General features: G+C 34.9%; 2 long non-coding RNA genes across 2 annotated transcripts in view; one reads left to right on the forward strand and one right to left on the reverse strand.

Moving 5' to 3' along the window:
• The first annotated feature begins 7570 nt into the window (after nucleotides 1-7570).
• On the forward strand, nucleotides 7571-10609 carry LOC141380899 (uncharacterized). The gene is made up of 2 exons (XR_012400262.1): nucleotides 7571-8450; nucleotides 8995-10609. It is a non-coding gene; the product is annotated as an uncharacterized lncRNA (long non-coding RNA).
• LOC141380898 (uncharacterized) overlaps nucleotides 9064-27942 on the reverse strand; it is a 40248-nt gene continuing 21369 nt past the window's right edge. Inside the window, exon 3 of the long non-coding RNA XR_012400261.1 lies at nucleotides 9064-11691. This is a non-coding gene — a long non-coding RNA (uncharacterized lncRNA). The remainder of the gene's footprint in view (nucleotides 11692-27942) is intronic.

A 27942-nucleotide genomic window follows, 5' to 3' on the forward strand; every position in this document is an offset into this window, starting at 1 on the left:
CCCTTAATTGCAATCAAAACATCAAGTGGAAAAGTTGAGGAAAAATTATCTAGTGAGTAAACGAGGGATAGTGAAGTAATGCTTTGCATCTAGTGTGAACCCTGCATTAAAGAGACCTGACTAGGTTTGCTATTCAAATTGCCATTAATTTACCAGTTATTCATTAAGTTCTATTTAAACTGGAATATTGAGTAAAGAAAAGAAGAAAGTAGGAATGTTAGTAACTTTTCTTTAGTATTATTATTATTATTATTATTTAAATGGGCTCATTTTAGAACTCTCCAGCATTAAACAACATTTTTTTAAAAATCCATTCAGTCAATCTCTGGGTATGGCAGGAACACCTTTTGCTTAGCTTTACACTATCTGACAAAAGTCTTGTTGTCTATCCAAGTTTTAGGAACAACAATTAATAACTTGACTTCTAGTTGATCATTTGGTATTAGAAGTGGCTAATATGAAAGGCAAAGGCCTCTAGATTACGCTTATTTTACCAAAATAAAATATGATCATGCCTTGATTTTTAATAATTAATGGGGTCTGATTTTGTTGAGACAAAAGTCTTGTCACTTAACAGAAATAATGTACAGTATAGAATATAAAGTCTTGGTGCAGTGAAAAAGAATTAATATTGTGTATGACCTCCATGAGCTTGGAGGACTGCATCCATACATCTCTGCAATGACTCAAATAACTAAAGAAAGCATTCTTGCAGGACTCCCACAGTTCATTAAGATTCTTTGGATCCATCTTCAATGCCTCCTCCTTTATCTTACCTCAGACATGCTCAAAAATGTTCATGTTTGGTGACTGGGTTGGCCAATCCTGGAGCACCTTGACCTTCTTTCAGCTTTTAGGAACTTTGATGTGGAGGCTGAAGTTTGAGAAGGAGCGCTATCCTGCTGAAGAATTTGCCCCCTCCTGTGGTTTGTAATGTAATGGGCAGCACAAATGTCTTGATACCTCAGGCTGTTGTTGTTGCCATCCACTTTGTAGATCTCTCACACGCCTCATACTGAATGTAACCCCAAAACCATGATTTGTCCTTCACCAAACTTGACTAATTTCTGTGAGAATCTTGAGTCCATACAGGTTCCAGTAGGTCTTCTGCAGTATTTGTGATGATTGGGAATCAGTTCAACAGATGATTCATCAGAAAAATCGACCTTCTGCCACTTTTTCAAATGATAAACTAGAAGTCAAGTTATTATTTGTTACTCTTACATCTGGAATCGATGACAAGACTTTTGTCAGGTATTGTAGATTTTCTTCTTTAGTTACAGTGTGTACTAAGATATATGGAAAATGAAAAGTTGCTACTTTTTAGGCGAAAATGGCAAGGAACTAGAAAATAACAACTTATTATTTGTTATTACAATGTAACTACAGATCATAGATATTTGCTCATTTTTTGAGTGAGATGCTAATGGTATAATCTAATTCAATGATTTATGTTAAGCTAAGCTAAAAGTGTTTTCACTGGACCCAGATATCGGCTTAAAAGTTTAAAAAATAGTAAAATTCAACCGTTTAACTGTAGGAGTTGTAGAAGAAATGATCCTATTTTCAAATAAGGGTTGTTTTGCTTTAGGCTAGGCTTAATTTTCAATGCAAAAATATCTACTTTACAAAACTAATTAAGTGTCTTATTACGTCACATCTAGGCTATGCTATAACTTGCGCACTGCTAGTGTTTAAGTTTATAAAGTGTAAGAAAAGAGTTGATTTGCAATGAATATTATAAGAAAATCTAAGTTTTTGTTAACATCAGATTGACTTCAAAGACTTTGACTTTGTTATTTTGTTCTGTTCTTTGATTAAAAGTAAAAGAAGTTAATCTAGTTTGAACAAATCCTATAATTTATACGCCATATTTACATGAGGGTAGAGAATAGCATTAATTTCATGTAATAAAAACAGAATGTTCATTGACAACTTAGGAAGTCAGAGTAGGTCTAATTCATTTAAAACGTTCATAACAAACTCTTCACATTCTAGCCATAAAAAGTAAGTTCAACAATTGAATAATAAGAGGGTCACATTGTGAATATTACGTCCCCTGTAAGTGGCTGCCCGATGCCAAAAAAAAAAAAAGAGTGAGAACTCCTGACTTGTAAGTTAAAGAACACTCAATCCTGGAGTTGCAGAGACTTGTGAATGTACTGTACTGAGCAGTTAAATACGACGTGGCTCCATGACCCTCAGAGCCGCCACACTGCTGACTGTTTCATTTACTGACAGGAGGTCAGTGGAGGGCCAGCCAGAGCCGTTTGTACTCAACCACAATTCATTACTTTTTGCTGCTACCTTGAATAGGAAATGAAGTTTACCGATAAGGCGAGAATTGAGGAAAAACAGGAGGAAAGAAGGTGCAACGGTGCAGGATTAAAGGGATAGTTCACTCAAAAACAAACATTTGCTATTAATTTACTCATCTATATGATTAAATTGCATTTCTTTCTTCAGTAGAACATTGAAGAAGATTTTTAGCTTGATCCATGTTCCTTAATGATGGTTCTCGTAATGCAACCCAAGCTCATTCTGAAAACGTAGCCCCGCGGGATTTCTGGAGACCGCGATTTACGAAGCTGGCGGTACATATGGCTGCGTTTAGTTTTTCAAGTGAACGCTACGGGGCAGTGTGATGCCGCTTCTCTTCACGTTTGTCAGCTGACGGCTCACCTCCTCCATGTGGAGGGCTTTCCCGCCGCAACCAGTTTGTCCGGTTAGCTTGTTGTGTTATGTCAGCAGAGCGGAGGCCTGGAGGGGAGCCGGCCACGGCAACGACCGGGTTTGAGTCCAGGGAAGAGCTGTTACTAAAATCAGCTTAGACAAAAAACAGAATTCAAAAAATAAAGCGAACGAGTTAACCGGCGAGAATGCGGTGGAATCCGAAAACGCGGTCAAAATCAGACGAGGGCTTTTCTTTTTCTGGACGGCATTTGTAAATTGTTGCTTGGGTTTAGGGAAGGAGGAGGAGGATTGGCCGCCCAGTCAATCGTTCAGACATTTAGTCAGTCTGTCAGACAGAGGGTTGCTTGACCGTGGCCTCCGGCGGCTTTTTACGCGAGAACAGCACGGACGCAAACGGCGCTGACGAGAGGCATTCGAGATGCAAAAAAGCGTGCACATCGGCCCTTTTGCAGATTCGCGAAAACAAAAACTGCACAAATAGGTACCTTCCGGGACGCATTTTGCGGTCTCCAGAAACGTTCGTGGGGCTACGTTTCCAGAATGAGCCTGGGTTGTTATAATAGCAGTCAATGGTGACAGTTTTTTAGATTAAAAATAAACAAACAAGTCCAAATGGGTCCTGATAACACAATGAGGTTTTGCAAAGCAAAATGATCAAATGAGCTCATGAATAGGATAAATTCTTGACCTTTGTCATTGAGTGGTGGGTCTTCCGAACAACCTGAAACCCCCTGGCTAAGGGCCTTTCATGTGCGAATGTCCATTTGTAGTCCTGATGAAAGCTGATAATATTGTGTATAATGTTTAGTTTCTTACACGTACCGATTGATTTGCTTCACAAGACTTAAGTGTGTCATCAGGAGCCACGGTAGTTGATTTTAACTTGTTTGTATAAGCTTAACCCTCTACAGCATGCATTATGATAAATCTGTTAAATCAAATATTTTACTTTTTCTATTCTTTAAATGGCTTAACTTGAAGTGCTGTAAAAGAAAAATTGGAAAAAATATATATTTTTAAGGTACTTTAAGATATGTTGCCATATGGCAACAACGTCCAACAGTAGATCTAACTTAAAATTTTTTTATTTAAAATTTTCCTATAAATTTTTCGTTTGAAATGATTTAACTGGTGTTACAGCATTATGAGCTTATAAATAACACCTTTAACATACTATACCACAACTCATATTCCAACAGCTTTCATTTATGGCATTCTTTATTGCTGAATATTATTGAAAACAATCATAATATTGTATTATCATATATACAACATACAGTAAATATAACAATTTTCTCCAGTAAATATTACAACAAATAAATAACAAGTCTAGTATATCCAGATGCATCAGAGTGATGTAGCTACTAGCTAACAATGTTTATATATATTTTACTATATACTAAACTACGCCTGTCTTATTTGCATCTGAGCTAACTTACCTGAACTGTTTCTATCAAATGTCCAGTCTGCATCATTCTCATGGTCACTAAAACCCCTATCATCCTCACTTTCACAAGCAGGAAGAGCCAGTACTGTCTTTTTCTTCTTTTACCTACTATAGAACATGGTGGTGCTCGTTAATACACAGTTCCCTGTATTGATATCTATTCAAAAGTAGTATTGCCTTTAAAACTAGATCTCATCTATAATGCAAATGCCATTAACACATGACTAATCAACATTATATTACTAGCATTCATGTTGTTATTGTTACAACTTAAAACTTCACAGCTGACCTTGCTAGCTTGCTAACCCATTGCAATATTGCACATTCCACTGTTGCACAGTGTTGCCATTTGGCAACACTCACATTTGATGGGTTTACAAAAAAATAATAAAAATTGATTAAAAAAAAATTGAGTTGTGAATATGTCATCACAACTTACTGGAGGTGATGTTTCAGATTTCTTTGTGGATCTGACATAATTTGATTCTTTGTTTTTATTAATGTTTACATTTGAATTTAGCAACTACTCATGATAAATGACAGTCTGTCAGAAATTGCGCTACAGAAAAACACAGCATGTCATGTGACTTAACTAAAGCACATCATTGGCTACTATAAGGTCTTTTCTTTCCAATATATATATATATATATATATATATATATATATATATATATATATATATATATATATATATATATATATATATATATATATGTTGGTCTTAAAGAAACAGTGGCAGCATCTTTTTTAATGTTCTACTGAAGAAAGAAAGGCAGTTACTGTACATCTTGGATAACCTGTTAGTAAGTAAACTAAAAGAAAACTTTCATTTTTGTGTGAATTATTCCTTTAAGACAGACACGGGAGGTGAGAAGGGTGAATAAAAATGGATGAATTAATAGTTCTTGCCATACTACTGCTGTTAACCGATTACGTATGTTCAGAATTGCAAACATTCATTGTATTATTAATATTATTACTGTATGTTTTCTTTAATGTTATGTTTGAAGATGCAAACGAGACATTTTGTTAAATACATTCTTTTTATATATTTCTATTACTATTGTTTATTATTTTAATATACATATATATATATATATATATATATATATATATATATATATACATATATACACACACACACAAACACACGCACACGTACACACACACACACACACGCACACGCGCGCACACACACACACACACACACACACACACACACACACACACACACACACACACACACACACACACACACACACACACACACACACACACACACACACACACACACACACACACACACACACACACACACACACACATTTTATTTACTTTATATATATATATATATATATATATATATATATATATATATATATATATATATATATATATATATATATATATATATATATATATATATATAGTATTAAAAGATTTTGCAGAGAGGATTGGGAATCTCTTTATCAGTCCATAATTCAGAAAATACAGCAAATACTGCAGAAAAACAATAAATGTTTCACTTTTTATTTTGTTGAATAAAATGTTGTATTTAATTATGTTTTATTACATATGAACATCCCTTGATGAAAAGCCTCTGAATATAGATACTGTATGAATAAACCTGTATTTTGTTGTAAATGAGAGCTGCAGAAATGAAGATTTATGACATAAAACATATGACTTAAAACATAATGAGCCTTTAAAAATATGTATTGTAATTAAGTCTACCGACGCAAAGTTATAAAGTGCAATTAAAAAAAAACACTTAAAAGTGTAATTGAGAAGTTTTCTTCACATTGGACCTGAAAAATAACACTTTATGAAAAGCCACAAAGGCCAAGATCTCAAAATTCTGGATCATCTTTGAAACACAGGCACCTTGTGTTAACTCTTAATACATTTTTTGAGCTGCGACTCTGAATTGATGCCGATCTGCTGATTCTGATGCCTGTCACTGGGGAAATTGGAAACTTTATCTGGTTTTAGAGTGCAGAGAGACTGACTTTGGCTTTATTAATTGCCTAGAGAGAACAGAGAGAGAAAAAGACTCCAGGTTTTACCCTTAAGAGCTAAAAAAATATTCTCTAAATGACACACAGCTTTAGGAAAATAAGTCCTAATCTGATATGATCTCATATTTTCCCAAAGTAAAAAAAAAAAAAAAAAAATCTCAATTTAAAGGCCTCATTATTTATTCTGTGATCTTGATTTATTCGCAGTATAAATACAGCTGCAAAACAAGATGAGACTTCTTTTCAAAGAGTATAGCTTGTATTAAGGATTTATGTTTTATTTTGTTCATTTGATTGGATTTAATGAACCTTTCAATTAAATGTATTGTTATTGCCCAACAGATTTATAAAAGTATTATTTGTAACAATTATATTAATAATAAGATATTATGGCTATTACATTTTTAACTATTGTTTAAGCCCATTGCCTCATTTTACTTTAACATTAAATTTTTATTTATTTTCTAAAGATAAAATTAAGGTTCTTTATATGTTTTATATTATATTTACCTTTTTCATAACAAATTATTAATTTTTATTTATTTTAAATATTGATTGAATTTGTTTTATTAATTTTGCATTTACATTATTAAAATTGTTTTTTCAATTTCATTCATTTTGTTATTGTTTTAAATGCAAATTAATCTATTTTTATTTAATTGTAATTAATTCTTTTTGATAACAAATGATATATTTTTGTTTATTTTCATGTTTAATTGAAATTGCTTTATTTATTTTGTATTTATATTAATAAAATAATTTAATTCAATTTCATTGATTCTATAATTTTTAAACGCACATTTTATATATATATATATATATATATATATATATATATATATATATATATATATATATATATATATATATATATAATTTATAAAATTAAAATGATTTTTGTTTAATTTCTTTAATTTTATTATTTTTAAATGCATAAACATTTATTTAGATTTTTATTTTAATTGCACATTTTTCATAACAAATAATATATTTTCATTTATTTAACTTTTTAATTGTAATTGTTTTATTAATTTTGTATTTATAATATTAGAATATTTTTTCAATATCATTAATTTTATAATTTTGTAACACATATAAATTAATTTACAGATTTTATTTTAATTGTGCTTTTTTGATTAGGAATGACACAATTTTATTTATTTGAATTGTTTTATTTTGTATTTGCATTATTACAATATTTTTTTCAATTTAATTCAGCTTATTATTGTATTTAAAGCATATTAATTTGTTCATATTTATTATTAATTGTACATTTCTGATAACAAATGATACATTTTTTTATTTAAACTTTTTATTGTTATTGTTTTATTAATTTTGTATTCATAATATATTTTTTTATTTTATCCATTTTATTATTTTATACGCATATTTTTTATTTCTATTTTCATTGTACCTGTTTATTACAAATATACATTTTTAATTATCAAAATTTTTAATTGCAAACTTAATAATTTTGCATTATTTTTATATAAAAGTCACTATATAATTGTATTTTAATTTGTATTATGATTGTATATTTAATTATTTACTTTTACACGCACCAACTTATTTAAATCCACTTGCAAAGGAATATTGTTCAAATATTGCCAGTAATTTTTCAATTAATATTCAGTCCAGTATAAAACCAGTATGCATACTATTATTTAAAAAAAAAAAACCTGTTTTGCTCCTAATTGATTGTACGAATCATGATCTAACTGCCGCCCCCAGCCACCAAAGAGCCTCACATGTTCCCACTTACTCCGGCTTTGCACAAACTCAGCGGTTTTCAGCGTAATCCAGCGCTCTTGTGAAGCATTACAGGCCTTAAGCGTGACATTTGCGGGACAGAAGCGTGATTGCAGCCTCATTCTGTCTGTGTTGGAGCAGGTTTGCTGCATTGTCGTGGAGTCTGTGCAGACTGGAGACATGCTGGCATTAATAATGCAAGGCTGCCTGGAAACCCAATGCGCTGCAGTGAAGTGCTGTGTTGAATGCTAAAGAGGCGTTTGTTTGTGTGTCGCCCGTTTGCATCCCTCCCCGTCCTCTAAAATCACTAGTGCCACCTTCCTAAGTGAATGTATGCGTGTTGGTCAGTTTGCTACCCAGGCTCATTGGAAAAAAATATTGTGCTTCTGCCAACATTTTTTTGTTGTTGTTGTGGCTCTTAAGCTAAAATGAGCTCAAGATGTGGTAAAATGCATTAAAGTTTTATTTATTTTCAAATAATAAAGACTTACTTCTAAATGTTTTGAATACAAAACTGTATGAGGTGTTTACATAACATACAGTTGAAGTCAGAATTATTAGCCCCCTTCAAATTTTTTTCTTCTTTTTTAAATATTTTCCAAATGATGTTTAACAGAGCAAGGAAATTTTCACAGTATGTCTGATAATATTTTTTCTTCTGGAGAAAGTCTTATTTGTTTTATTTCGGCTAGAATAAAAGCAGTTTTTAATTTTTTAAACACAATTTTAGGGACAAAATTATTAGCCGCTTTAAGCTTTATTTTTTCTCGATAATCTACAGAACAAACCACTGTTATACAATAACTTGCCTAATTACCCTAACCTGCCTTGTTAACTTAATTAACCTAGTTAAGCCTTCAAATGTCACTTTAAGCTGTATAGAAGTCACTTGAAAAATACCTAGTAAAATATTATTTACAGTCATATAAAGATACAATAAATCAGTTATTAGAAATGAGTTATTAAAACTATTATGTTTAGAAATGTGTTGAAAAAATTAGCACTCCGTTAAACAGAAATTGGGGAAAAAATAAACAAGTGGTCTAAAAATTCAGGGGGGCTAATAATTCTGACTTCAACTGTAGTTTTCAATCGAAAACTAAATTTTGAAGGGGACCTTTTTTACCTCCAACGTCCTACTTTTCTATTGTTTTCCAATAGTACGCCATTATGCTAGGGCATCGCGTTTTTTTGTAGCACTGCGCAAGTAAGCAACTCATTTTTAAGATGCGAAAACTGAACTTTTAAGAGGCTGTTTTTCATCTCCAACGCACTACTTTTCTGTTGTTTTCCAATTTTATGCTGCTACACTAGGGCATCGCGTTTTTTGTAGCACTGTGCAAGAGAGCACCTGATTTTTAGACGCAAAAACGAAACTTTTAAGGGACCGTTTTCCATCTCCAATGCACTACCTTTCTATGCTTTCCCAATGTTACGCCGTTACACTAGGACATCTCGTTTTTTGAAGCACTGTGCGGGTGAGCACCGGATTTTTAGACAAAAAAATGAAACTTTTAAGGGACCATTTTCCATCTCCAATGCACTACCTTTCTATGCTTTCCCAATGTTACGCCGTTACACTAGCACATCTCGTTTTTTGAAGCACTGTGCAAGAGAGCACCGGATTTTTAGACAAAAAAATGAAACTTTTAAGGGACCGTTTTCCATCTCCAATGCACTACCTTTCTATGCTTTCCCAATGTTACGCCATTACACTAGGACATCTCGTTTTTTGAAGCACTGTGCAAGTGAGCACCGGATTTTTAAACGCAAAAACGAAACTTTTTTCATCTCCAGCATGCTACATTTCTATTGTTTTTCAATGTTACGCCATTACGCTAGGGCATTTAGTTTTTTTAGCATTGCGCAAGTGAACACTGCATTTTTTTAGATGCGAAAACTAAACTTTTAAAGGGCAGTTTTTCATCTTCAACATGCTCCTTTTCTATTGTTTTTCAATGTTACGGCGTTATGCTAGGACATCGCGTCTTTTGTAGCTCTTAGCAAGTGAGCACTGCCTTTTTTAGATGAGAAAACAAGACTTTTAAGGAGCCACTTTTTTATCTCCAATGTGCTACTTGTGTTACGCCGTTACGCTAGGGCAGCGTGTCTTTTGTAGGACTGCTCAAAGAGAGCACCATATTTTTAGACGTGATACGAAACTTTTAGGGGATGTTTTTATCTCCAACGTGCTACTTTTCTATTATTTTCCAATGTTACGCCGTTACGCTAGGGCATCGCGCCTTTTGTAGCACTGCGCAGGTGAGCACCACATTTTTTAGACATGAAAACAAAACTTTTAAGGGGCCGTTTTTTTTTATCTCCAATGTTTTAGTTTTTATTGTTTTCCAATGTTATGCCATTACACTAGTTCATCACGTCTTTTGTAGCACTGCGCAAGTGAGCAACGCATTTTTTAGACGCAAAAACGAAACTTTTAAGGGCCCATTTATCAACCCATAATGTTCTATATTGTTCTGTTTTCAAATGTTGCGCCATTACGCTAGGGAATCATATTTTTTGTAGCACTTTTGTAGATGTTAAATTCCAGAAATTTACCAGAAAGTAATTTTAAAGTAAATTTCTGTAATTTAATGGCCATTATTTAACTTTTTTTTTCCCAGCACCCTAACTTTAAAAAATAAATTGTAAAATTAAGATTTTTTTTACAGTGTATGTATGGAAAGCATCGTCAATGCACCGTGATGCACTGAGACATCGAATTGAACCGAATCGACAGCATGATAATCATAACCGAACGGAACCATGAGACCAGTGTAGGTTCACACCCCTAATAAAAAAACAGGTAAAAGGGCATGGTTGCTTCCACCAAATTTTGCTTTCTATAACAAATAACATAACCAGCCTGATTTCAGGTGGAAACGAAAGTAATTTTCGTTTTGTCAGCTTTAGTGGTTAAAGCATTGAGTTAAATCATATGATTTTTAAAAGGAGGCATGGCACCAAACCCCATCTCTAAACCCAACCGCCATTGGGTGATACGCAAATCGCACTAAATTATATGAATGAGATCATTTGCTTTCATACAAATTAGCCACTAAATCAAAAAGTTACAAATTGCCGTGAGATATCGTTGACATAGAAAAGCATATGAAAAGAAAACATTTTCAAGGATGTTGAAAATCAGTATCCAGTGACTTCCATAGTATTTTTTACCTACTGTAGACTTTAGTCATTGGTTTCTAACATACGCTTCTTTTGTGTTCAACAAAAGAAGAAAAAAAGAAACTCAGTTAGAACCAATCAAGAATGAGTAAATAATAAGTAAACTGACTTTTAGAGAGGGGTCTGGCTGCAGACTCGGTGCAGTGCGATCAGAGCTACATCCAATGCTTTTTCATGCGCTCGCCTAACCCCACCCCTCACAGTGACGTCACTAGCTCCATTGAGTGCATCGTGTAAAGGATGCATCCAGATACTAATGGACTTTTAAGCATCTATTGATAGACTTTAATGCTTTTTTTAAATATATTTTTTATGTTTTTACTTCAGTCCTAGTTTTGAATTCAAGGTGCGAGTTAGAGCAGAGGAAAATTATCAGTCACTCCAGCATCTTCAGCCAATGGGAAAGTCTCAGTGTGAGCTTAAACACACAATCACAGACAAACGGCCTCGCACACACAAACACACATTAAGCGCATTGTGGAGTCTGTGGTTGGAGGATGTTTACCTTACATTTACTCCCTTACCGAGGCCACTGATAGTATTTTCAAGCTGCTTTCAGTGCTTCTTTCAACAGATTTCTCCACAGCAGGCGCATCCTAACAAGATGACAAGCAACAAGTGGGAGTCAGATGTTGAAGGTTGCACAAAATAACAAAGTGAAAACTTTTCAATTCTTAGATCCGTGAATGGGCATCAGCAAAAACGGCCGCTAGGTGTATTGATTTGCCTTAAAGGGAAATATACAGGCATTCCTGCAGGTCAAGCTCCAATAATAACATTAACGACATGGTTTTATTATTAAAAAAATACAGATAAAGGCTAAATTATTTGTCCTCCTGTGAATTTGTTATTATTTTTGAAATATTTATTGAGTAACATTTAACGGAACAGAAAACTTTATTTCATAATATTATTATTCTTCTGGAGAAAGTCTTATTTCTTTTAGTTTGGCTGAAATTGTGAAGTTTCACAAACTAATTTCGAGAAGAGGATATGATATGATTGATCGCTGCTGGTCTCTCATCTGTAATCACTAGTAAGCCTATCAGATCATTCCAAACTCACTATAAATAGCCCAACCAACATTACACCCTAATCTTCGTTTTTTTGAAGAATCCCCCATCCACCCCATCTCCACCTTTCCTCCTTTAGCAGGCAGAGCTCTCGAGAACTACTTGATCTAGTACCTCCTTATCTCTGAGCTCAGTGTTCTCTCCTGGGACCGTGTGCCAAACTTGCTATTGTTTTCAAGCAATTTCTAAGTGTTAACTCTTGAAAAATATATATTTAAGCCAATTAAAAAAACTGATCAACATTATTAACCCTCTAAAGAAGTTTGATTTCCCCTTCCTGATTGGTTACAGAACACCGTTGTCCAATGTCTTACCTAATCAACCTTACTTGCCTGGTTAATCTCTAACTAAAAGAAGTAACTAACATGTGTATGCATCTTTGTAAATATTCTTTCATTAATTTTCTTTCGGCTTAGTCCCACAGTGGAATGAATCGTCAACTTATCCAGCATATGTTTTATACAGCAGATGCCCTTCCGGCTGCAACCTAGTACTGGGAAACATCCATACACACTCTTCCACACACATACACTACGGCCAATTTAGTTTATTCAATTCACCTATAGGACATGTCATTGGAAACTGGTGTACCCGTGGGAAACCCACGCAAACACAGGGAGAACAGGCAAATTCCACAACGAAATGCAGACTGACCCAGCCGAGACTCAAACCACCGACCTTCTTGCTGTGAGGTGACAGTGCTAACCAATGAGCTACCGTGTCACCTCTATGTAAATATGTAACAGAAAAATAAATGCCAATGCTAAAAAATCTTTAAAAAGTTATTAAAACTATTGTTCGAAAATGTGTTGAAATATTATAATTTTACCTTCAACGGTTTAATAATGACAAAAAAAACAAAAAACTAAAATACACTGTGGATAAGAGTGTCTGACAAATGTATGAATTGAATGTGGGTTTAGTTACTTGCAGATTTATTTTGTTTGTTTGTTTATTTAATTACTATTTAGATAAAAAAATTATATATATATATATATATATATATATATATATATATATATATATATATATATATATATATATATATATATATATATATATATATATTAGTATTTTTTTTCTCATTCATTTTCTTTTTGGCTTAGTCCCTTTATTAATCAGGGGTTGTCACAGTGGAATGAGCCGCCAACTTATCCAGCATATGTTTTACGCAACAGATATCCTTCCAGCTGTAACCCTCCGGGAAACATCCATACAGATTTATACACTATAGACAATTTAGCCTACCCAATTCACCTGTACCACATGTCTTTGGTCTGTGGGGGGGAAACCGGAGCATAGATAGATAGATGGATAGATAGATAGATAGATAGATAGATAGATAGATAGATAGATAGATAGATAGATAGATAGATAGATAGATAGATAGATAGATAGATAGATAGATAGATAGATAGATAGATAGATAGATAGATAGATAGATAGATTGATCGGGAAGAGAAGTGGGTGGGTCAATATATGCTTTTGAAAACACTATTGGTTGGGTTAAAGGGTTTAGGAGAAGGGTGGGTCAGTTGACTGGTTGGTCAGTCAGTCAATTGACAGCGACCTCTGATGGATTTACTTGAGAACAGCAGGCGCGAATGCCGTGACGTAAATTTGAGATCTCAAAACTCAGCAGCCTCTGGTGAATTTGCAATAACTGCACAAAAACGTAGCTACTGGCACATATTTGCCACTCCCCAGAAATGTATATAGCTGTACATTTTCAGAATGAGCATGGGTTGGTTTTGTGAACACCTCTTGAATTAATATATTACCAAAAGTTGAAAGAAAACAAGCTGAAAACAGCTACTGCTATTCCTTTTTATTTCATACATTCTGTAAAAGAAAGCAGTCCAGCTTGGACTGTCCCACACACTCTTTTTTGTTTCTCCACGTCCCTGTACATTACAGCAAGTCAATACCAATTAATCTTTCCAGAATAATCCGGCGCATTGCATTCATAATCCACCACTCTCTCAGCCTTGAGCGCATGCAGCATTGTGCACTGCAGCATTATGCATATGCATATGCATCTCCACTAGCCATTCCTGCAGGCCAACAATATACAGCGCCGTTCAATTATCGCGGCACTTTATTAAAGCATCTTTTATACACTTAAAAATAAATAAATAAAACCCGAATAGTAATAAAAAACAATTTACAGCAGGAAGAGCAGCGCGTGATGCATTTTCCCTCTTTATTCATGCATTTGTTGACACAGGAAGCAGACAATGGGAGCGTGCAAACACTTAGTATAATCAAGTGCTCGCCCCAGGACAGGACTATAATTCCTTAATGCCTTCTTTCCATTTAAATTTTACACCATTTATAACCAACGCCTTGCAGAGAGTAATGCTTTTTTGAGCACTTGTGAATCGCACACTCTAATGAACTTATTTTTAAATGCGCACTTAATAAATTTAACCTCCCCCTACACACTCACACAAACAATGAGAGGAAGCGGAAAAAAATATAGTCGGAGGAGAAGATTACGCTGTCTAATGTACATCCCGTGGTTTAACGCCGTAATCACTGTAACCCAGATATATCACAGGGATGAGCAGATTGATAGGTTGTCGTGAAGATGATTGCTCTCTGGGACGGGAGAGGGGTGTTGCTGGCAGTCCGGTGGTACATTAAGTCGAGGAGTAATTTTAGCGTTATGGCGCGTAACGGGGTCGCCGCAGTTTAGTGCAACACTTGAGAGTCTCGCACGCGCGCACACCGCCGCAGGCTCGAAAAGATGAGAGAGAGAGATATTAGGTATTAGATCAGGAACAAGCACACATGCTGCCGCTATAAAGGTGTTTCAGGGACTGGAGTCGTATTGAACAAATGATTCCTATTTTTTGTTGTGATTCCATTCTGGAGAAATGAATCTTTGGGGTGAATTCGGTGATGTATGCATCAAAGATTACTGTAGGTGTTCTGTTCATGGTTAATTGAGGGATTTAAACATCGAAAGCATAATGAATATATTTAACATTTTGACAAAATTTGGGGGAATAATGTTCCATCATCATTCAGCATAAAAAATGTATTTGTATATGCTACTTATTCTGAGTTGTGTTCATCAAATAAATACATAATTTGAGAATCAGACTACATACTTCAAACTGACTGTTTTTGATTCACTTAAAACAACTTTATTCATAAGAGTCATTTGCATCAATGGTTCATAGGAGGTTAATAACAAGTCCATAAGAGTTCATAACAAGTTCATAAAGTAATTTGTTTGAGAATTAGACTAAACTCTTCAAACTGTACGTTTTGGATTCACTTAAAACATATTTGTTCATAAGAGTTATTTGCATCAATGGTTCATAAGCGGGTCATAACAGGTTAATAAGAGTTTATTACAGGAACCTGGTCATAACAGGTTCATTAGAGGCATTTGTTTGAGAATCAGACTACATTCTTCTAACTGAATGTTTTTGATGCGCTTAAAACAAACTTTTTCATAAGTGTTATCTTTCGATAATGATTCGTAAGAGGTTCATAACAAGTTCATAAGAGTTCATAACAGGTTCATAAAAGACATTTGTTTGAGAATCTGACTAAACTCTTCAGACTGTATGTTTTGGATTCACTTAAAACAAAATTGATCATTAGAGTAGTTTGCATCAATGGTTCATAAGGGGCTCATAACAGGTTCATACTGAAAGAGTCATAAGAGTTCATAAAAGGAACCTGTTCATAATAGGTTCATAAGAGTTATTTGTTTGAGAATCAGACAACACTCTTCAAACTGAATGTTTTTGATTCACTTAAAACAAACTTGTTCATAACTTTCATTTTTCCTCAGTGGTTCATAAGAGGTTATTATTGTAAGAGCCATAATAGTTCAAAACATGAACCTGTTCATAACAGGTTCATAAGAGTCAATTGTTTGAGAATCAGACTACACTCTTCAAACTAAATGTTTTGGATTCACTTAAACTTGTTCATGATTGTAATTTCATCAATGGTTCATAAGAGGTTCATAACAAGTTCATAAGTGTTCATGACAGGTTCATAAGAATCATTTGTTTGAAATTCAGACTACACTTTTCAAACGGAATGTTTTTTTATTCACTTAAAACAAACTTGTTCATAAGAGTCATTTGTGTCAATGGTTCATAAGAGGTTTGTAAGAGTAATAAGATTTCATAACAGGAACCTGGTCAAAAAAGATTTATAATGGGCAGTTTCCACTGAGTGGTACAATATGGTACGGTTCGGTTTGGTACGCTTTTATGGCCATTTCCACAGTCAAAAGGCGGCCAAACCGTACCGTACCATACTACTTTTTTGGCACCCTTTCAAAAGGGTACCAAACACAAGAAAGGGTGCCAAACGGCGGAGCTACACACGCAGCTTAACGCTATTGGTTTACAGAGATATGTCAGTCGCTTACGTAATAAGCCAAAATGAAAACGAAAACCCACCACATTTGAAAAACACAGCGAGAGATTACAGCGGAATTATATATAAATATAATAACGAGCCATGGTCGATCCAGGCTCAAACAAAACTTGTCGTAATCTTGAACAGCCACAAAGCCAAAAAGATGAGCCGATTTACCCTGTGCCCCTAAGTTTTTTACAAGCCAGTCTGATGCGCGAGTGGTTTTCGCTTTTTTCCTATATTTCCTGTTGTTTTTTAACCTAAATAAGCACAAAATGTCTGCTGTGTGTAGTTTTTTTTTGTAGTTGGTAACATATCAGAGACTGTAAGGGGCTGGATGTGCTCATATATGTTGCATTAATATATTTATTTAATATATTTACAGACGTTACAGTAGGTTTTTTTGTACTGTCATGGATCTGCAGTTACAATCAAATCCTGTTCATAGAAAAGTTAGTAATATACATTCATACACCAGTATTCATGTGTGCAAAATGTCTGTTTGGTGAGAAATGCTTTTCATATGATATGCAAGCGATCCGAACAGCTTTACTGTACACATTCGAGCGAAAATTACGTTGACTGAAGCTTTTTTCTGTCAGACACCACACCCACCAAAAGGGTACCCTTGGTAGTGGAAACGCAAGCCTATAAGGTGACCCGTACCGACCCAAACCGTACAGTACTGTACCAGTCAGTAGAAATGAGCCATAAGTGTCATTTGTTTGCAAATCAGACAACACTCTTCAAACTGAATGTTTTCTATTCACTTAAAACAAACTTGTTCATAAGTGTCATTTACATTAATGGTTCATAAAAGGTTCATAACAGGTTCATAAGAGTTCATAACAGGAACCTGGTCATAACAGGATCATAAGAGTGACATGTTTGAGAATCAGACTACATTCCTTAAACTGAATGTTTTTGATTCATTTAAAACAAACTTGTTTATAAGAGTCATTTGCGTCAATGGTTCACAAAAGGTTCATAACAGGTTCATAAGAGTAATTGGATTTAGAATCCGACTACACTCTTCAAACTGAATGGTTTTGATTTTTTAAATAATCTTGTTCGTAAGTGTCAATTCTTTGAGAATCTGGCTATTTTGTTTATGTGAATTTTGATACACTCAAAAGAGAACCTGTTTATAAAAGTCATTCAGTAAAGAATCAAGGTTCACTGCTTGAGCTTACTGTTTTTGATTCAATAAAAAGAACCTGTTCATAAGAGTCATTTCAGGATCCAGGCATCTGTTAGCGTTGTTACATACAGTAGTTTTTGCTTAGGCTGTAGCTCAAGATGCTATTGAACAATATGAAATTCAGCCGGATAACACAATCATCAGGCTTAACAAAAACATGTCCAGACAAGATAATAAAGAATTCTCACATTCAATCAAGTTCAGGTTTTCACTCATATGCCTGAACAGATGAAGCGATATGAAATGAAAACCCTCTATCATATCCTGTCTCAAACTGTAGATCATTAGTACTGAGTGGTTAGCATCTTGTCATCTGTTTGTTGTTCTTTCAAAGATATGAAGCTTTCATTTGGTTTTCAGAGCAAAAGTGAATCAGCTGAAGCTGTTTACCCGCTGGGCAGCTCTGCTCTTTCTCTGTGTATGTGTGTGTATGTGTGGATAGAGGCTTGATAACAGAGAAACAAGGCAGTTTGGGCAGGGAAATGACTTAATGTGTGCCGACAGACAGTCTCTGACATACTGGTGCTGTGTGAAAGGATGCCAAAACACAGATGAATCTTCAATCTGCACACTGTGATATGCTTTATTATTATAGTTTGTTTTTACTTGCATACATTAAAGGAACAGTTTTCACATTTTTGGGACCCTTAACCGATTATCTAGTAAGGAATGTGTATAATCTATGAAACATAATACCGTCATACATATTTTTAAAGCATAACATTAAGGGTTTTATATTCATCTATTAATTTTTATATAATATTTTGTATACTATTTTAATTATATTTACTTCATTCTTACATTCCCAAAACTGCATGAAAGTGTTTTATTCAAAGCGCAAAAGGCAGCAAAGGGGTGATGGAGGTTAATAAATAAATAGTATACACTAAATAAATAAATAAAGTATACACTCACCGGCCACTTTATTAGGTACAGCTTACTAGTACCGGATTGGATCCCCTTTTGCCTTCAGAACTGCCCTAATCCTTCGTGGCATAGATTTAACAAGGTACTGGAAATATTCCTCAGAGATTTTAGTCCATATTGACATGATAGCATCACAAAGTTGCTGCAGATTTGTCGGCTGCACATTCATGATGCAAATCTCCCGTTCGACCATATCCCAAAGGTGCTCTATTGGATTGATATCTGGTGACTGTGGAGGTCATTTGATTACAGTGAACTCATTGTCATGTTCAAGAAACCAGTCTGAGATGATTCATGCTTTATGACATGGTTTGTTATCCTCCTGGAAGTAGGCATCAGAAGATGGGTACACTGTGGTCATAAAGGGATGGACATAGTCAGCAACAATAATCAGGTAGGCTGTGGTGTTGACACGATGCTCAATTGTTACTAATGAGCCCAAAGTGTGCCAAGAAAATATCCCCCACACCATTACACCACCATCACCATCCTGAACTGTTGAGACCAGGCAGGATGGATCCATACTTTCAGGTTGTTTATGCCAAATTCTGACCATCCAAGTGTCGTAGCAGAATCGAGACTCATCAGACCAGGCAACGGTTTTCCAATCTTCTATGATCCAATCTTTGGTGAACATGTGCGAATAGTAGCCTCAGTTTCCTGTTCTTAGCTGACAGCAGTGGCACCCGGTGTGGTCTTCTACTGCTGTAGCCCATCTGCCTCAAGGTTGAACGTGTTGTGTGTTCTGAGATGAGGTTCTGCATAGGTTGTAAAGGGCGCTTATATTTATTGTTGCCTTTCTATCAGCTCGAACCAGTCTGGCCATCGTCCTCTGACCTCTGGCATCAGCAAAGGACTTGTGCCCACTGAACTGCCACTCACTGGATATTTTCTTCTTGTCGGGCCATTCTCTGTACACCCTAGAGATGGCTGTGCGTTAAAATCCCAGAACATCAGGAGTTTCTGAAATACTCAGACCAATTGTCTGGCATCATCAACCATGCCACGTTCAAAATCACTAAAATCACCTTTCTTCCCCATTCTGATGCTCAGTTTGAACTGCAGCAGATTGTCTTGGCCATGTCAACATGCCTAAATGAATTGAGTTGCTGCCATGTGATTGGCTGATTAGAAATTTGCGTTAACGAGCAGTGGGACAGGTGTACCTAAGAGGCCGGTGTATGTGTGTATATATATATATATATATATATATATATATATATATATATATATATATATATATATATATATATATATATATATTTATATATATATATATATCTGCACCCTGTGATATGCTTTATTATTATAATTTGTTTTTACTTGCATACATTAAAGGAACAGTTTTCACATTTTGTGACCCTTAACCGATTATCTATATATATATATATATATATCAGTGTATTGGGGAATGGATTCAAAGGTAGAAAACCCTGTTATTATACAATTTCCTTTAAAGGTCAGAGCATTAATTGTTCATATTTTTATCACATATTTTTTACAGCACACTAAATCAACGTGTTAAATCGACTGGATTAAAACTGCTCATTTTCCATAGGCATCTGTCAGACAGTTCGCGACAAGTAAACATCAATGCAAATGCACAATGGCCAATTTATAGCATGAAAATCATGTAAATGTCTTAAAACGCTGTTAGGCAGTTTATGTCCCGCCAAGATCATTTCACACTGATTCTTATCACTTTAGGTATTGTTATTTATCACACCACGCTAATGAACTTCACCAGACTAACACCTTCGAATGTGGGAAGGTGTCAGTCCTCAGAAAACGGCCTCAAAAAATCTTTTATCTCGTGTTTTATATATTCTTTATGTGTGTGTGAAGTTGTGAAGCTGAAGTGTAATAACGCTACTTGATGCTCACCTTTAACTTTAATTGATATATGTTACACTGCTTCATTATCTGTGAAAGATGACTAACTCGATAACGTTCACACTATAGCAATGACAGAGGTGAAAACAGCACAGAAATCACCCAAAGAAGACATCAGCTGAAATTTGTCTATATATTACACGTAAAAAGTACTTTTTTTGTCAAGAAAACATACATACACTGTAAAGGTGATTAGATGACTTTTCTTTTATAAAAGAGAGTAATGTTGCCTTAAAATTATTAGTCTGTGAAGCGAAAGTTGCTAAGACTTTTAATTTAGTATGTTAATGTACATTCAACTGAAATGAAATGTTAAGTAGGGGGCGGGGCTTTGTTTTTGCACATCATTCCCTCATAGCAAACTAATGGTAAGGGGGCGTGGTTAAGAATATTCTGGCTGAATGAGCCACAGAGCTTTTCAGTGTCTTCAAATGTAAATCAATATATTGTTTTCTGTAAGCAAGTAAACAAGATGATTTACGCATCAATTTGAAGCAAAAACTCGAGGCTGCAAGATTCAGTTCTCAAACATCTTATTTGTGCAGTTTTGTAGTTTTCTTAAAAACATAATTTCCTTGTGCAGTGTATTGTGGTAATATTAGCCATTAGTATTTTTTCAAATTTAGAATTTTTTTTATTTCTATTTTTTTGATATTCTATTTTTTTAAATTTGAATTTTTTTAAATGTTTTTTTTTTAAATATTGAATATCTATTATTTTGAATTTCTATTTTTCAAGTTTTGAAATTTTTATTATTTTTTTTAAATTTCTATTTCTTCAATTTTGTTTTGGAATTTAAATTTTTTTTTCTATTCAGTTTTACATTATTTTGTACAGAAACCCTAAACCGCAAGGTGTAAAAAAAAAAAAAAAAAGCAATCTTGGTAGTGAAAAAGAAAACAAGATATTATGTCGTTATAACGAGATTAAATTTCTATTTTTTTCAAAATTCAAAAAAAGTTTAACTATTTTTTTATTTCTATTTTATGAATTTCTTTTTTTTTTTTTTTTTTTACTTTTTTCTCTTTTTTTTTTCGAATTTCTAAATTTTTCATGTTTTTTATTTCTATTTTTTTAATTCTACCAGAAAGAGTTATAATAGTCTTTTTTTAAATTATAATTTATTCTGCATTTCTTCTTAATACTTTTATATTTCTTTCTTTAGATATTTTAAAAAGATATTTTAAAGAATGTAAGGAATCCAGAGGGCACTGACTTCCATAGCATTTTTATACCCACTGTGAATATCAATGGCTCTAAGTTTCCAACATTGTTCAAAATATCTTCTTTGTGCAGTGCAGAAGAACAAAATCCACTACTTGAGAGTGTTTAAATAGTGATTAAATGTTGGATTTTAGGTGAACTGTAACGTGTCCGTCTTTGATTGTCTTTTGTTCAGCTTCAGGACATTCATTCTCATTGTCTGCCAATCTCACAGAAGGCTGCCAATGTCCTATAATTAATTGAATACTGGTGGTGTAATCCTGGATTGATGCTTTTGTCTGATTGGAACCGTATTTTAAGAACATATGCCTTTTTTTTTTTTTATCTGCCAGAGTCTTTAATGAGGGCAATAAAACCCTAAACTAAAAGTTATGGAGTGAGAAACCAACAAGCCATGAAGAAGAAATCAGTACGACCTTTTTTTGCAGTAAGGAAAATCTATATCAAAAAAATAAAATCAAGCCAAAAGAATCCATTAATAAATCTTATTATAAAATGTTAAGAGAATAAAATTTCCTAACTATAAAATTAATTATTTAATTAATTAATTAATTAACTACTCCACATGTTCGCGTGGGTTTCCTCCGCTTGCTACCATTTTCCCCACAACTCCAAAGACGTGGTATAGGTGAATTGGGTATAGGCTAAATTGTCCGTAATGTATGTGTGTGAACGAGTGTGTATGGATGTTTCCCAGTGATGGGTTGCAGCTGGAAGGGCATCCACTGCGTAAAACATGTGCTGGATAAGTTTGCGGTTCATTTGGCTGTGGCGACCCCAGACTGAGATAAAAAGAAAATGAATGAATGAATGAATGAATTAACTAACTAATTATTATTATTTTATTAATTATTTTTTTTAGAATACCCATATAACCTCTAAAGACAGAGCTTTTGTGAGATCAGAAGTTGTTAACTGATTATATTTGCTTTTGTAGAACCAATCTGTTGAAATTAAATTAAAATAAATTGATTTAACAATGGAATTAATTCAGAACAATACTACATTATCCATGGCGTTGAGTGAAAAAAAATCAACCAATCAGCCTCTCAGACTTTCAAAACATGTACATATTTGTATATATGCATAAATATATATTTTGCAATAAACTAAAACCAATAGTTTTATAATTTATAAATAGTCAATAGTTGTCATTATTCACAAATGCTAATGGGATTATTTTTGACCATTTTAAAGCTTTTAAAGGGGAAATGAAGCACTCAGTCAAGTTCACCTTATTTTGTACATTGGATTCCACTTTAATGAAAATATATTAAAGGGCCATGACACCCCCCACTTTCGGTTAGTCTACTTCAGAATTTTTTCAAAAGATGCATGATTAATGGGCGTGGAGCTCCGCGAGCATCGGGCAGGAGTGGGCGTGGCCAGCAGAGGAGAAGGGGAGCGAATAACTGTTGTTGACAGTTAGCTTACAAACTGAGACACAAACCTTGAGGAGACGCATGAGTTTATAGTTCACAAAGTTAAAATGCAAAGAAATAAACAGTAATTTAATGCCCTGCTACATTTGTTATTCGTAATTTCATATACACACAACCACAATTTATATCATTATAAAGATAAGTGTGTTCATGTAAACACTATAAATGAGGATTCTTCCTCGATCCCCGTGTCTAAATTATAGATCTTGCATACTCAGTGCAGCAGGTCTCCTGACCTGTCTATTTTAACCATTAGCCCTGCTGGTAATATAGAGGATTTAGGCAAACACAGCAGCACGGCAATGTGTCTGAATGTGAACGAACTCCTGATAAAAGTCAACGTCCGCCATTCTTCAATTCTCGCACTGCTCTCCCGACAAAAATGCTTGCAGCACACACACAGCTTTGCTGTATGATCGGCCCTGACAGGATCGCGGGGAAAAAACATGCAACAAACCCCGTGGATCATGGAAACAAACACATACGAGCCTTTATGAACGGCTACGCGTGCCGTTGGTGTCTCACTCACAGCTTGCTTGAAACTGGCAGGTCTGCCTTCGGAAAGCACGTGCTCTCATGAATAATTAAGCAGCCGGCTCTTCTCATAGGATAAGAAAACTACGCTATGAACAATAATGAGAAACCGACGCGTCATCATTGCACTTGCAGTTCTGCGCTACGTCGCCGATTTTGATCCCGCCCAAAAAATTATTTTAAACCCGGAAGCTGAAATTAGCTTACAAAAGCTCTAAATTATCCAGTTTTCCCCACAATTAAAGCTAACAGGTGCTAACATTGTCTTAACAATGCTCAACACACACAAATCTGTTAATATAAAAAAAAAAGTTCTCCAGGGTGTCCTGAACCTTTAAACTCGATTAATGTAACCATTCAGAAGAAAACAGCATGTTTTACTATAGATTTTAGACCTAGGGTCCCACCAACTTGGAATGTCGCTGTGTCTGACATCATGGGGTTGGTTCAGTTCGCTTAGCAGAACAGATACAATGTAGTAAAGGAGACTGTAAAGCCTAATTTAACCTAATGCATGAAGTTGTGGATGTGAAGCTGCTGCAAATACAAGCATCAGATGTGTGTCTAATATGAAAGTATATATATTTATTCTATTTTTCTTTTTTCCCCTTTTTAATTACCGATCATTTGATGCGCTTTGCTCCAATCTCTGTCACGCTGCCTGACTGCCTGTCTGTGATTGTAACGGACTGAACACAGACACTGGACAGCCTAATTTAACCTAATGTATGAAGTTGTGGACGTGCATCACAGAGCTGGTGCAAATACAACAAAAACAGGCATTTAAGTGTCTTGAGCTGAGTATTTTTTATTTTAATACCTTTCGTTTGATGCGCAGTGGTCCACTCTCTCACGCTGCTCCAGCGCTGCCTGACGAGGGGACTTACATTCAGACTATTGCAACAATTAAAATCATACACGACTTTATGCTTCATTAAGTCACATCTGTGTGGATTATGTCAAGACATATTCCCTAATCAAGTCGATCAACTTGATCTCTCAACATGTTTGAAGTATGTAAAAGCCTGCCATGCCGATCTTAGCTCGTTTGAACACGAGCAGAGGTGAGTGGCTATTGCAGTGAAAAGTTAAGTACCCGCCCAAATTACATCAGCACCGGACCTGGTTGAAACCACAGGCAGTCAGGCAGCATAATACAGAGAGTGAATCACAGTGAGTGCAAAGTGCGCCTGAACCTGAAACTGAAGACGAGACGTGACTTTTAAGGGACTGTTTCATATGGATTTATTAATCATTCTTACTGTTCTATGAACGCAAACTGTCGTAGATTATTTATGACGCAAACCCCTCACTGCTTGACAGCTGCACCTTTAGCAAACCTCATAATTCCTGCAGCAAAAGAACTTTATGATTTGATTACTGAACATTGGTGACGTAAGCGTGCCCAAGCCCGATTATAATGTGTCTGCAGGCCGTCGGGGGAGACGGGAAGGGGGTGTCAAGCGTGCTTCGGCCCAGTTCAAGGCAACTGTGCATAGTGTGAGTACACCCTTACTTATTTTTCAAATGTAAAACTATTTATTGGTAAAGCACTGTAATGCAATGTTAAAAAAATATTTTCAATCAACTGTTAACATGTAACCAAAATAAGTAATAAACTAAAATCTACTGTAATAAACCATGATATAAACTGCTATATATGGTATAAGCTACTTCATTTCATAGTTACTATGGTTTTAAAGTCTGTAATAAAAGCATGGTTCATTTTGTAGCCACTATAAAGTAAAAAGCAACACAGGCTCATTCTGAAAACATAGCCCTAAATACATTTCTGATGATCAGGAATTATGTAGCCAGAGATACGTATGGCTGCATTTAAACTTTAAAACGAACGCTACGATGCGGTATGATGCCGTTCCTTTTCATGCTCCCTGCAGACCGCTTACTCCCAAACGGATGACTTTCCCGCTCTAACCAGTTTGTCCAGTGGCTTGTGGTGTATGTTGACAGAGAGGAGTTGACAAAGATGACAGGGTTTGAGTCTGGCGAAGAATGGTTCCAGTAAGCAGATAAGTCAAAAACAAAAGGCAAAGAATAAAATAAATAAGTAAATAACAGGGTGAGAATGTGGTAAAAATCGGAAAACGTACCAAAAATCAAGAGGTTGTAGGGCTTTTTTTTTCTGGATTGCTTTCCAAAACACTGTCGAGTGGATTTAGCGAAGTGGGTCAGCACTGGTCAATTGGTGCTTTTAAAAACACTATCAGTTGGGTTTAGAAAAGGGGGTAGGTGGTTGGGGGTTTTATCAGTCGGTTGGTCAGTCAGTCAATTAGTCAGTCAGTAGTGACCTCTAGTAAATTTATGCGAGAACAGCAGATGCGAATGGCACTCGCAAGAGAAATTTTAGATCTCATCAGTCATACACAATGGTCTCTGGTGGATTCGGCAAAACAAAAACTGAAAAAAAAAATGTAGCTCCTGGAACATATTTGGCACTCTCCAGAAATGTTTATTGGGGTACGTTTTTAGAATGAGCAGGATTTGGTAAAAAAAAAAATGATAATTAAGAATTAAATAATTACTAAACTAAACAATTTAATTAAGTTTAGTTGAATCAAATGCAATTTATTAGTAAACTCAATTAGTCAATCTAAAAATATTAAGGTAAATCTTTTAAAAAATCGTTGAAACCTGATTTATAACATTAAAAAAACATGAAAAAAAAAACATTTGTTGTCATGACTTTTTGTCATAGGATTTTGTTTGTACATTTTATGGTTTTACTTTACATGTAAATATGTAGCTACACAACGCCTCAGCATTTCTGTTGTCTGTTAAGTTGCTAATATCTAAATGAAAATAGCACTTCCTTTAATCATCTTTTCATTTTATTGTTAAGAAACATATCCAGCATGATGTGAATAAGGGTATAAAGTACACTGTTCCCTTTGAAGATTTTCTCGATGTGTCCTCTGGAGTTTGTTTTCCATATCAAACTTGAACTGTGTGTTGGCTACTTAATATTGAGGGAAAAACCCCAATCAGAGAGGTGAATGTCTGCCCTGCCCTGCCTCCGTTTTCTCCATTTACCCTCATCCACACTGAGATGGAGCTGCAGCGTTTTAGAATAAAAAGAGCCTCTCCAGCATTTTCACAATGCTCCGTTTTCGGTGCTCGAAAACTCCGGCGTAGTGTGGACGAATGTCATAACCATAGCAGAACTTAGTGGAAACGAGGCGTCATGCAGCCTTCATAATCCAAAACTCATTCAATAATCAGTGTTAAAATGCTCCACCATCATTTACTGTAATTCAGACGCTTTCTGTCTTAATCTAAATATCACTTGTGTTTGCCGGAGAGCCCCGTCGGCATGTTTTGTGTTTCTGTGTTTGTCAACGGAGTCTTAAAAGAGCGCAGGAATGCGTGTTGCATTTTGTCACCTAATGTGGCATCTTCAGCACAAATGTCAGAAGAGATTGAGAGTGACATTCAGAAGACGACCACGCTGCATATTAAAAGGCTAGAAAAGGTTAGGCGTCAGCGCGGGATTGAGGGAAATACTGGCTCCGCAGTCAAAAGGGAAAACCGGAGAGCGATGGAGACACAGATTGTGCTCTGCGCTTGACAGCAACGCCTGATAAATTAAAAAGAGTCGCTCCGTTCGGTTTTGGGACAGATTTGGGGGTGAATGTGTTCGGTGGAAAAGTGAAGAATTATTGAGAGATGCCATGATGCTGTTTTTTTACTTTTACAGTGTCCATGTTGAGTGTATTGGGATGATCTTTTACTGCAGTAATATTCGTAAATTTAGATCCAAGAAATGACTGCACTTTAGAGTAACATTGAATACTCAAACACAACATGATGGCCAAATAAAAGTGCACAAGTGATTTCACATATCTATTCTTATATATTTATATATTTTACTTAATAACATCATGTGGTGTGACAGAAACAATTAAGAAACAAACACTTCCTAAAAATATGCAAATAGCTTGAGAGCGATTTCTCTTTTATCATGTTGTTTTTATTATATATTATTTTTATTTATTTGTAAATATTTTTGATAACAGCTATCAATCAATCAATCAATCAATTAATCAACAATCCATCCATTCATCCATCCATTCATCGAACAATCAATCAATTAACAAGCCATCTATCCATCCATCCATCCATCCACCCATCAACAATCCATTA

Source organism: Danio rerio, chromosome 25, assembly GCF_049306965.1.
Source record: "Danio rerio strain Tuebingen ecotype United States chromosome 25, GRCz12tu, whole genome shotgun sequence".
In the NCBI taxonomy this organism is placed as follows: domain Eukaryota; kingdom Metazoa; phylum Chordata; class Actinopteri; order Cypriniformes; family Danionidae; genus Danio; species Danio rerio.